Source organism: Myripristis murdjan, chromosome 17 (assembly GCF_902150065.1).
Source record: "Myripristis murdjan chromosome 17, fMyrMur1.1, whole genome shotgun sequence".
Lineage (NCBI taxonomy): Eukaryota > Metazoa > Chordata > Actinopteri > Holocentriformes > Holocentridae > Myripristis > Myripristis murdjan.
In genome coordinates this window covers 12,465,421-12,477,221 of record NC_043996.1, presented here as the reverse complement: position 1 = coordinate 12,477,221, position 11,801 = coordinate 12,465,421, and the positions used below count along the sequence as shown (strand labels likewise).

General features: G+C 44.0%; 1 protein-coding gene across 3 annotated transcripts in view; it reads left to right on the top strand.

Moving 5' to 3' along the window:
- The first annotated feature begins 2,130 nt into the window (after positions 1-2,130).
- dab1b (DAB adaptor protein 1b) overlaps positions 2,131-11,801 on the top strand; it is a 41,089-nt gene continuing 31,418 nt past the window's right edge. For all 3 annotated transcript variants that reach the window (XM_030075261.1, XM_030075262.1, XM_030075260.1), the window contains exon 1: positions 2,131-2,449. The gene's annotated coding sequence lies outside the window, so the exon portion shown is untranslated. The remainder of the gene's footprint in view (positions 2,450-11,801) is intronic.

Below are 11,801 nucleotides of genomic sequence, written 5' to 3'. Positions count from 1 at the left end.
TTCTCCAGGGCAATTCCCTACTGTTATCAACGCAGCTCCATCTACATGGAAATCAAAGCCTTTGCAGATGTGGAATATGATTAGGGAGGGGAAAAAGTCTAATCTCTCCCCCCTCTTGATTCAAGCTAATAATAAACTGCAGCAACCTAGTAAAGATGGAGCAAAGAGACCGGATGACAACAAACTCGTTGCAAAGGTGGATGAATGGATGGGCAAGGGGAGTGTTCATGTGTAACTCGTGCGTCTCTTGAAACATTTCATCTGCAAGGCTTCTTTTGTCTGTGGGCCTTGAAAACGAGGATTAGCTCTCGCCTCACAGGACCCAGCTGCCTGATTCCTCTGTTGACATTGACCTCCTTTGTTTTTTTTAATGGCCAAAGAGTATATGCCAGTGTGTGTGTGTGTGTGTGTGTGTGTGTGTGTGTGTGTACAGTAGTAGGGGTGGCCACTGGAGCTTATGGCCCAGGAACGGGGGTTACAGAGGGGATTAGGACCCACACAGCAGCCTCCCTCCCCAGTAAACAAAAGTGCATGATGCTGTGTGTGTGTGTTTATGTGTGTGTGTGCACGTGTGTGTGTATGTGCCTGTGTCTAACATGCCACTGCCACTGCTGGTGACACCAGACAAAAAGGGAAAAGACTCAGAGTCCATCTGTGAAAGCAGCAGGATTAGGCTGTGCTGAAGCCAAGAGCTACATGTCAATCAAACACTAAGTGTATGTGTGTGCACTTCGGCGAGTGTCTGTGCGTGCGTTAAGTATATACACACACACAAATACGCACACACACACAGATCTCGTCAGCAGAGGGGGAGGGAGGACCCCACCACTGTTGTTTCCATTTGTAATCTGTGGGATGGAATAGAGCCAGTGATACATCAATCACACTCAGTGGCTGCAGCACAATGGGCGAAACGCTGAAACAATAGAAAGAAACTTTTTTCCCCCATAGGAACTCTGTTTTTGCACTCAAGGTGAACCGAACATAAATCAGGTATGACTGACATCCTCCTGCTACTACAACAGAACGGAGAAATACAGAAATGCAAACTGTGGGTGTTGATAGGAGCGTGTATAAAACAAAAAACCTTGGCATATATAAGGTGTAGAGACGGGGAAAATGTTTGAAGATCAGCCGGAGAAAGGGGGGAGTGTTCGCTTTGTTCTGCCGGAATGTGAAGGATTTTCTCTGTGATGAGGCGCAGACGGCCTCGTGCACGCTCCCACACCGGTCAACCCCCCGCCGGGGCCCTGTCTCTCTGAGGGCCTCATCAGGACCCCCGACTGTTCACCCATAATGCAGCAGCATTTCTGCATGCCTTCCCTGTGCAGGCGGCGTCCACTCCAAAAGGCCAAGGCCAGGACAGTGGCACCGGGGCTGCTGTGTGTGTGTGCGTGCATGTGTGTGTGCGAGTCAGGACAGTGGGGGCTTGACCTGGATGTAGTGCCTCCCCCACACACACACACACACTAACAGAGGATGAAGGTGGGGGGTCATTATGCCCCCACGCGCCGTGTAACAGTGATTGAGGCTGGTGCGCTCCCCTACACCTTTCACCCCGGCTGGAAGGGGAAATTGAAATCAATACAGCCTATGATGAGGCAACTTGACGGGGACAGAGGGGAGGGAGAGCGCTTTGGCTTGACTGATGGTTGGTTAAAGAGGGGCGATCAATTACCCTGATGGATTGGTTTTTGGGGGGATTTCAGAAATGAGAGGGATATGTGCTCTTTAAAGATTTGATTGTCCACTGAGGGAGAGGCAGAGGCGTGGGGAGAGACCCTGCAGAATGCTCCACCACAGTTTACATAACATCCAACAAGGCCTGGAATATCATTTACTCAGATCTTTCATATGTTGTTGTTGTGAGAAGTGGCAACTGGTCCCACCCCTCCTCCCTCCCCCTTCTTTTATTTTTCAAAAAATGTTTAATCCCCTTCTTCCCCTCCCCCCTCCCTCTACACACTCTCCCTCTAACGGATCCCCCCCCCCCCTTTCTCTCTCTCTACATTATTCTCTGTGCATTTTAATTTTTTTTTTCTGTCACCGGGGGCCCACTTTCCCCGCCCACTCTCCTCATTTTAGCCTGAAACTAGAATAGTGGAGCCAAGAAATAGTTAATCTCCCCGGCTGCTGCTATGATTGGCCGCTGTATGCAGCGCTTCAGCCTCCTTGAATGAGAAACAGGGGTAACCAGGCAACTTCAGTGCTGGGAAAAAAAGAAGACAGAGCTTTATGGGATCCCAGAATTGTGGAAAAATTTCGAACATACACAAGCAAGGCAATGTGATTTTACCTTCCGTGTCCGGCAAATGGAATTAACAAATGGATTTTTTTCAAACGCGCTCTCTCTCATTGGGGGGGAAATAGAGCGCTCAAATGAAGGGGATACAGATGTGGATTAAAACGCATAAATGGGACACTTCAGAAAAGGATCCGTTGAGAAAAGGTGAGTGCCATCCTAATTATGAGCATCTCTATTAACGGGCGCCTTTTAAAGTGCAAAGTGGAGCTGTTTAAAGATGCAAGGCAGCTCAACGACATGTCAAGATTTATGGATAGGATGCGTTGGCTGCTGAATGAAAATGGGTTGCGGAACGGAACAGTCTGCTATATGGATGACTAAAAGGCAGTCACGCACAATATCAAATGAAGTAGGCTAAAATAAAATCGGAGGTGAGAGTAAGCATCACCCATATACTCCTTTGGTCGAATCAAATGTGGAGTTCTTAAAAACCCAAACGCCGGTTGCCTGTCAAATAATCTGCAGTCCCATGTTGAATTGCGCACACGAATATAGTGGGAATTTTCGTTTCGACATATTTTTTGATGCACACTGTCTGAGTTGTTGACGCTGCATTAGGAGATGTCATTTAAAGATATAAGAGAAAGCCACTTGCTTTTTCAACCAGGTCTCTGCCCCCCCACCTCAAATATTCAAATGAGGCGAAGCCTGTCCTGCTGCAACAGCAAAACCATGTCATCTTGAGAGGATAGGCTGTTTTAATCGAGAGTAAACGAGTGGAGTATGGGATAACGAATATTTTGATTCTGGTGCAAAAATGGGGGCAAAATGCTCATCGAAAAAGGGCTCAGGCTGCATTCGCCTGACTGAGTACCTGTGGATGGATGGGAGCGCGCAGCGCAGTGGCACCGGCATCTGACGGGCACTGCTGTGCCAAACTATACACACACCAGTGAATAGGCTTATGTGGGCTCTCCGATGAAGGTTCAAGTTTAGGGATCATTGTGAGAAACATCCTGTTAATTGGAGCATCTGGGCGTGGGGGGGTCCGTACTGCGTCACTGCGTGCAATTGCGCCCCTCCAACGCACTTTGGATTCTCATTTCTCACAAGATTCTCATTAATTCTCACAGAAACGGTTCACTGTCAGGGGGCCGTGTTAGACGGACTGTGATGCTCTTTTCAGCGCCTTTGGAAATAATATCCGTGACTGAAAGTTTTCCATTCATTTTTGCATGCCGTAAGTTTTATATGTCATTAGATTTAGTCTGTTTAACATCGCAGGCTTTTGGCCTGCACCAATTCTTCTGTTGGCATTGTAAAATAAGTCATTTAATCCCCGACTGAGTCTTTCTTTCTTTTTTCCCCATAAACCTTAAAATATCTTATTTTGAGATGGTGTACACTAACAGCCTGATAATTGATAAAATGATAATTTTCTGACTCATTTTCTTACAGTTGGGTTATCTGCCTTATACTGTTCTTTGTATCAATTAACAGTGATTTCTAACCTTAACTCCTCAACCTTAACTTTTTTTTTTTTTTTTTTTTTTTTGGAGTGAAACAAGAATTTAGGATTGAACATAAGTCTGAATGACTTGTTCAGATCAACGTTTTTGCAGCCTGGTAGGTGGCAGTCACCTCAGTTGTTTCCTTCCATGGATGGCACTGTACCGTATTGGACCATATGCTTAGCATGGCACCCCATGGTTTCTGCTCGAGTGCTCAGTTAAGACGAGGCCTGGATGGGAAATGGCCTTGAGTGGTAAATGAAGTGATGTCTTGGAGTGGAAAAACAGTAATAGGCAATGCAGCTGCTGTAAAACAGGCTGCTGGAGGAATGGCCCATACCTACACCTCTATAAATAACCAGCAGGTGATAATGTGCGCAGTTGGCTCAAATGGATCACATGCCATGTTTTTGTTGCATCTTGACTGGTGATAGAGAGAGGTCAATGTCAGCACAAGTGACATGAGTGCCAAAGTTCATTGGCGACTTCTGCAAATCTGCCAAACTGCCTATAGTAATCTCCTTATAGAGGATGTCCTGCAACAGATACTGAGCTGCACTAGATTGTAGGACGCATGTGATGTGCGCACACACACACACACACACACACACACACACACACACACACACACACAGTTTTCCCAGTTGTCATCCCATGGCAGTTCCTTGCAGTCCTATATGAGTTGTGAAGCTTAAGATGGTGCTGAACACGGAACAAAACACTAGAGAGCATTAACTTCTCCAGTAAGGAACTCTTTGTTGGTCTCCCAGTGGAATCAAGACACTTAATTTAGCTCCTGACAGCAAAACCAGGGAGTGGGTATGGGACCTATATTATCCGATTAAGACTATAATGCCTTTTCCCATTTTGCAATTACTGTAAGATGGTGAGAGTGGATTGGACGTTCCCTTTTCATGTCTTCTCACTGCAAATATGACAAAACAGAAACAACATATTCTGCTGGTTGTTGTTTTTCACTCCTCTAAAAGCCTTGGGTTTTGTCTAGCCCATTGGCTACAGTGTTGCTCTGTGTCTTTTGTCTTAGTGTATCATCACATTTGCTGTGTCTCTCGATATTGCAGTAGCATTACCTCAACTTGAACTCCCTTAAGATCTCCCATGTGTCCTGAGGTAATGCATCTTAAGAACAAGGCAAAGATTGGCATAAATGTGGCATTTCAGCGTCGTAAGACTCATGATTGCTGCAGTAGCCTAAATCTTTAATAAGAACTTGACTCAACAAGCCCTTGCCAATGAAAGGTTGTGGTCTCATTTTGCTGGTGTCTGGGGCCTTATCACATCTGAACTGATCATTAATGAAGATGTGGTACAAAATGGGTGAGAGGTGATCGAGGCTGCATCAGTTGAACAATAGAGGAGATTGCTTAGATAGTAGAGCATTGTAGGGTGCAGAATGATTCACATGCTCCGTCGGGGGTCTAACTGTCACGACAGGTGCAGCTCAAGTTTAAAGTGAAGTGGGAGGTTTGTGTGGGCCAAATGTGTCAGAGGCGAAGACTCAACACTACAAGCTGTGAAAGCAGCTGAAAAAAAAAGGAATTCAAGATCTACCACATGGGAAGTTCAGCATCCACCAGACAGCTAAAGAAAACACGCACAGTGTTTTGTCTGAACAGGACTCAGGAAGGGCAATCTTACTGAAGCAATATTATGTTATTGTTCAGTCTCTCCCTTTCATCAGCTAGCGGTCAATTGAATTTTAAAATATGAAACTGGAAAATGCTTATATGCAAATTCCCACATTTTCAAACATATTTAGCTGAACCATATTCTGTACTGAAACTGGAAAAGTTCCCACAGTCTGTAGGACAGAATGCTTTCCCCACAGAATAGAAGATATAATCTTGCACATAAAGCTTTTTTTTTTTTTTTTTAATCTAGAACAAATCTGTATAATTACTCAAAAGCAAAGCAATGCTATTTCCATTCACATCTTGTTACATAAGGATATACTGAATTCTTTATAATGTCCATGTAGACATTAGACCAGTAAAATGGGATCATTCTAAAAAGCTGTGTTTACAAAAGCACTAAGCCTCATCATAGTGCTGTTAAGTTATTGTATTAAATTACATATTATGTAGAATTACATAAAACTAAAGTATAGCTCATCTAAAAGGATAACTTTACGTTGATATTGTGTCATTCCAAGTATTGGCAATGACTATCAGGCCTTATTTTATGATTAAACTCAATGGACTTGTAATGAAGTCAGCTGTAGATGTGCAAGTAAATTCTGCAGATACAGCATTGTCAAGCACCACTGACGTCAAGTGTTTTCTCACAGTTATACCCCTTATCACATTGACCCTGCTGATGTGACTATCAGGCAGTGACCCTCAACACTGTAAAAGCGCATTGCCGGAATCAAATGGTGCAGTGAATTGCCAGCCCATAACACAATTATTTCCATTGTGGAGAACTGGGTGGCTAGTAGTCCTTGTGCCCGGGCTTGTAACATCTGTTGAGCGGGTGAAGTGTTCGGTGTGAAGCCGGCTGTGTCAGACGCGCCTGCCTCCCATGTTCAGCCAGAGCAGCCGTCACTGCCCGTTTCACTTCCAGGGTACTGAGCATCTTCAATGCATCAATGACACCAGCCATCACATGGGAGATGTAGCATGCCAAACCCATGATTCATTAGGACTCAATTAGCTCGGAGGCATGGGGTGGCCTGCCATATGCCTCGAGGTTCTACAGCAATCTGTACCAACCCCCCTACAATTGTACAGTCGACTGTGCTGGTCATACAGTGTACAGTGTGTGTATATGTGCGTGTGTTCAGCATCAGTGCTGTACCGGCCACACAGGACTGCAATCTGCTGCCACTTGGGTCTTGTCCTTTTTCACAGAGCTGCCTTCTTTGTACTATTAAAACAAGTTGATAGTAGAGATTTAGCAGCCCCGTCTCCAGCCACCCAGTTTCTGAGCTGGAAGTGAGTCACAATGACCTTCAGCTCAACTCATGTTGCGCCAGTTGGCACCATATGAAATAGTCATCCATCTATTGAAGTATGAGGCTGCGGAGCTCCAGATAAATCTTAGGAGGTAAGAAAGGCTGGTTCAATACCGACTTCACTCTGCTTGCCAAGAGGCGGTGCGTGCCGACAAGATCTATCCGTCCTGAAATCTACTTTGTCTTCTTATCTGTGCCAAGCTAGAGGTCCCCCAACACACACTTGCTCTCTCTGTCTCTCTCTCTCTCACACACACACATACACACACATTCACACACGCGCATACACCCTTCCCCAAAATTAATGGAATTAGACTGGAGCAGAGAGAAGCCCTAAACAAAATGGGGTGAACAAAAACATCAAACCCCACCAAAGAATGAACTGAACCCTGTGCTGCCTTGGTGATATTATGTGATGTAATGAGAAGCACGGCATATCCATTTGTGATAACTGGAATATCAAACAACATAGATTTTTCAAGGCATCTTCAAGCATCTTCCAGTAGCTTTCTTTTGTTAATATTTTCTTGACAAAACATCCTGTGAAACGCCATTTAAAGTATCATGGGACACTGAAACTCTTTTGGTTAGGACTTGCAGGTTTTTAAGGCAGGATGATCCACTGTGGCAGGAAGTTCAGGGATAAATTGCTACTTTTTAAATCTGTAGTCATGAAAAATCCTCGATCGTATCAGCAGTGGACAACATAGTAATTGTGATTCAAGAAACCAAAACAGCACTGCAGATTTAATCAGTGCTGGTAGATTAGAATAAGCCCACCAACCAAACAATTAGTTTAATTGAGAGAAAACAAGTACGTCTATCGTTCAGATGGGTTGAAACCCACAATCAGTGCATTTTTGTTTGATTTTAAGTGGCTCGTTTTGTGCGAGCAATTCAAAGACATGGGAGAAAGCAAAGCATGTTTTCCTGAAATATATGCGTAACTTTTTGATATTGCCAAGAGCGTGCAAGGAGCCAAGAAAGGGAATCGTGTCAAGTTACTGTAGAGCTGCTCAGTCCCGGTTGTAGGCGCATGCACCCAGCCCGACTGCACTTACTCCTGGAGCATTTTCACCGTATTACCCAGAAATGCTACGTTCGCGTGACCCAATTTATCAAACACTCCTCCCCATTCATCTGCTTTCACAGATGCACTACAGGAGGCTCCATAAGCAGCAGAGCATTCATCACCTCTGAGTAGTGAGGTCCTTCAGTTTCATCCCGTTGGCCCATTCGACAACCCTATTCCCCACAGGCAGGACAGGAGCTCCATATGTGGCTAATGATTATAATGGTGTGGCAGGCTGGCAGCAGTGGGCAAAAGTTGAAACGCATTCGTGCGTGCATTTGTGTGTGTGTGTGTATGTGTGCTTTTTTTCATAAAATATGTAATCAAATACAAGCTGAGGGGGGTTTCGCTTCCACTGACAGTCATTTTAAATATTGTATCTGCCATATCTTCTCACTGCATTACTTTTTTCAACCCCTGGTGTAAATTGAAATGTTTAGCTCTGCCTAGAGGAGCTATCAAACTCACTTCACATATTTTCGTATCATCTGATTCATGCTTTTTTTTTCTCTCTTTTTCCTAAACGCATGCAGTGAATTTGCTCTTTTTGATCACTTGCTGTGGTTTGCAATTAAACCTTAACCGTTTGCATTCTGTGTTCTTTGTTCTCATGTTTTGTGTGTTAGATTAAGCCATTCGATTATCATTACTGGGATCAGCCTTATCAGACCAGCAAGGATAGGCAGGTTTCCCTACAGCTGCTGCCAGGGTTAAATCCTCTGATTACTCATCTGCTTTTGTGGAGGATGCAGAATAGTCCACCCTGTTTGACCTTTTTTATTTATTTATTCATTAGGTACTACACAGTAAAGATATATGAAAACAGACTATATAGAATAGAACGGTAAGACACCGTACTATAACACTGACATTGATCCAAAAGCCTGATTTGAACATACAGGATTGAACTTCCTCGTAGACAAAAACCTACAGTCAGCTTTCCCACTGGGCACCCCACCTCTGCACTGTCTGTAACAAAACTGGCTCCTGACTAAAGTGATAGCAAAAGCACAGAGGTGGAAAGGGTACTGAAATATTTTGGTTGAGCAGAAATGCAGCTACTTGTGTTAAACGCCTTTCAAGTCTGAGTCACTTCTTGTCTGGAAAATTCTTCAAGAGGAATTAAAATGAATCCCTGACTCACGCCAGACACCGGGGGGACGGTTGGGCAGCAGGAGCAAATGAAAGCAGAGTTCCCTCGAGGCATCAATGAAATATCTCTTTGATTCATTAAAGACTAACTGAAGAAAAGCTCAACCACTTGGCTACTACAAACCAAAAATCTTCCAGGTTTGGGTTATTTATTGCCAATAAGAAATGCATCATCATGAGGTCAAGTATGAGGAACGGTTATTTGTAACTTGGTGACTATCAACAAAGCAAAAGCATTATGGGAAGTACAATCTCAAGTAAATATTGTACTGTAACTATAGGATGTCATTTTCTGTTTTTCTAAAAATCTGCTCAGGTTGAGGAGCTGGAGTCGTTCGCAATTGTTATTTTGTACCTTTTTATTTGGCTAAATCGAGATCTGCGGTGTCTGGCAGTCAGGAAAAAAACAAACACCCTCTCTAGCTGGAGCCGACCCCGATGTTTTGTCCTAATCAGCCATCAAGTGTCATATTCACAAGGCCTCACTTCAATTTGCATCCGGTGTCTGTTGTGGGGTTAAACAAAACAACATGAGCAAGTCAGGAGGAAGCTCCTTGTTAGATGGCAGTGTGTGTATGTGTGTGTATTTGTGTGTCTTTTTGTGTGTGTGAGCCTGTGTGATATCTTGACCTTGCAATGCTATTGTAATGAGACAGAGAACAATATTTCTTGACAAGGGGTTTTCAAACTTTTGTCCGCGTCCTCCAAGTTGATTTTCATGTTAATCCACAGCTTGAGGGATATTTTGGATTGGGTTAAAGGAGCACAATGCAGGAGTGATAAGAACTGATTGAAATGAGAACATGTTAGACTCAAAACGCTGAATAAGCACATAATTTATCAGTGAGCCGAATGAGGCATGAGGACCATGTAGACTCAGCCATCAAATTGTATGCTTACTCCATTGTTTTGTTTTGTTTTTGTTTGTTTTTTTGTGAGTTGAGTCTCAACTTATAGTGACCCTTTTCAATTATATGCAGTGCACCTTTAAGTAGTAACTTGTTAAGGTGACATGTTTGAACGCCTTAACTGAGATTTGAAGTAGTGAGATTGACATGTTGATGGTAAAAAACTTCACTCATAATGTTTTTTGGCAATTGCAATATTTTCTAGTGAATTAAATTATGGTGAAATCAAACTGTTCTTCAGTTTGTTGAGGAGCCCCTGGAAGCCCCTGAAGGACCCCTGAGGGTCTCTGGCTGCCACTTTGAAAGCGCTGCTCCAGACTTTTAGCGGCGCCGTTGAGCTGAGCTGCAAGCATCTGGCAGAGTAACAGCGGTCAGCGTGACGCCTTCTGACGAGGCCCTTCAGATCATTTCTCATCAGAGCTTCGCAGCTGGAGCCGACCCCGATGTTTTGTCCTAATCAGCCATCAAGTGTCATATTCACAAGGCTTCACTTCAATTTGTATCCGGTATCTGTTTGCGGGTTTAAACAAAAACAACATGAACGACTGAGGAGGAAGCTCCTCGGGAGACGGCAGTGTGTGTGTGTGTGTGTGTATGTTTGTGTTTGTGTGTGTGTGTGTGTGTGTGTGTGTGTGCGTGAGCCTGTGTGAGATCTTGACCTTGTGATGCCATTGTAACGAGAGGGAGAAGAATATTTCACTTATCATTAGCAGCATGATTAGCTGCCAATGGGCTGTGCCTGGTGTGGTTTAATCCTCCCAGTCTCCAGAGTGCGATAACATATGAGATGACAACAGTTTCACACCCAGTTTCACACCTCCCGCGGTTCCATACGTCGTGGCAGCCTAATCACTCATGTGCGATTAATGAGAGACGTGGAGGTGTGGTGGGAGATTCACTAATTACACCCACACGCACTGTATTGCAGTCAGGGGAATAGACAGCTTGTATGTTTATGTGTGTATTTTGGAGAGGCTACTTTTAAGTTTTACAAGACACCAGTTACTTCTCATTGACAGAGGCTGCACTACAACAAACCTAACCTCCAACGGAAATGTAGTTTTGTGAAGTTGCTTAGAATTAGAAGCTCAAAGTACGCTGTCAAATTGATTATACCTAAACGTGCAGTGTCCTACATACAATAACACGCGCCTGCAGAAAGTACTTCTAATTAGGATGATAACAAAAGTTGTAGCCCGGTGTATTTGAAATGAAGTGCAAGGAATGTTTTCTGTTTTTGTAATGCTCACACTCTGACAGCTCCCTGCCAGAAACCAGCATCCGGACGTAAACACAAACCAAATAACCCAGGCTTGTCATCTCAGGAGGAGGCGCTACAAATATTAATGTGTTTTTGCAAGTCTGTCATTCAGAGATCTGTCTGCCAGAGCCTGCAGCTTGGACAGAAACTCAAACCCAAGCAGGCTGAAGCAGCCAAGTTTGGGTTTGACACAAACAGAGGTGAAGGAAGTTTCTCATCAACTTAAATAAATGAATGACTCTCGCTTCCTCCCACGGTCCAAAGACATGCAGCTCTGCTTAACTGATGGCTTTAAATAGGTGTGAGTGTACTTGTGTGTGTGTTAGCGCTGTGATGGATTGGCAGCTTGTCCAAGGTGCTTCCCTGTCCTCCTTCCAGTGCATGCTGGGAAGCTCTCCATCCCTCTGTGACCCTGATTAGGGATGGATGGATGAATGGCCTTTGTACAGTAAACTCTGAATCATGCAGCCTTGACAACTGAAGGACTAAATATAATAACCACACAACCAATGCTTCAAAAAGAAAGAAACTATTAAAAAATCGACGTTTGACCTTAGTCCTTAACACTGTGTGTCTGTGTGCCACAACATGACAACGCTGATATATGAAGTGAAAAAAAGCAAAAATGTGCCTCTGAGCGTCTCTTCACCTGTAGCTTCAGTAACGCTGTCTCACAAA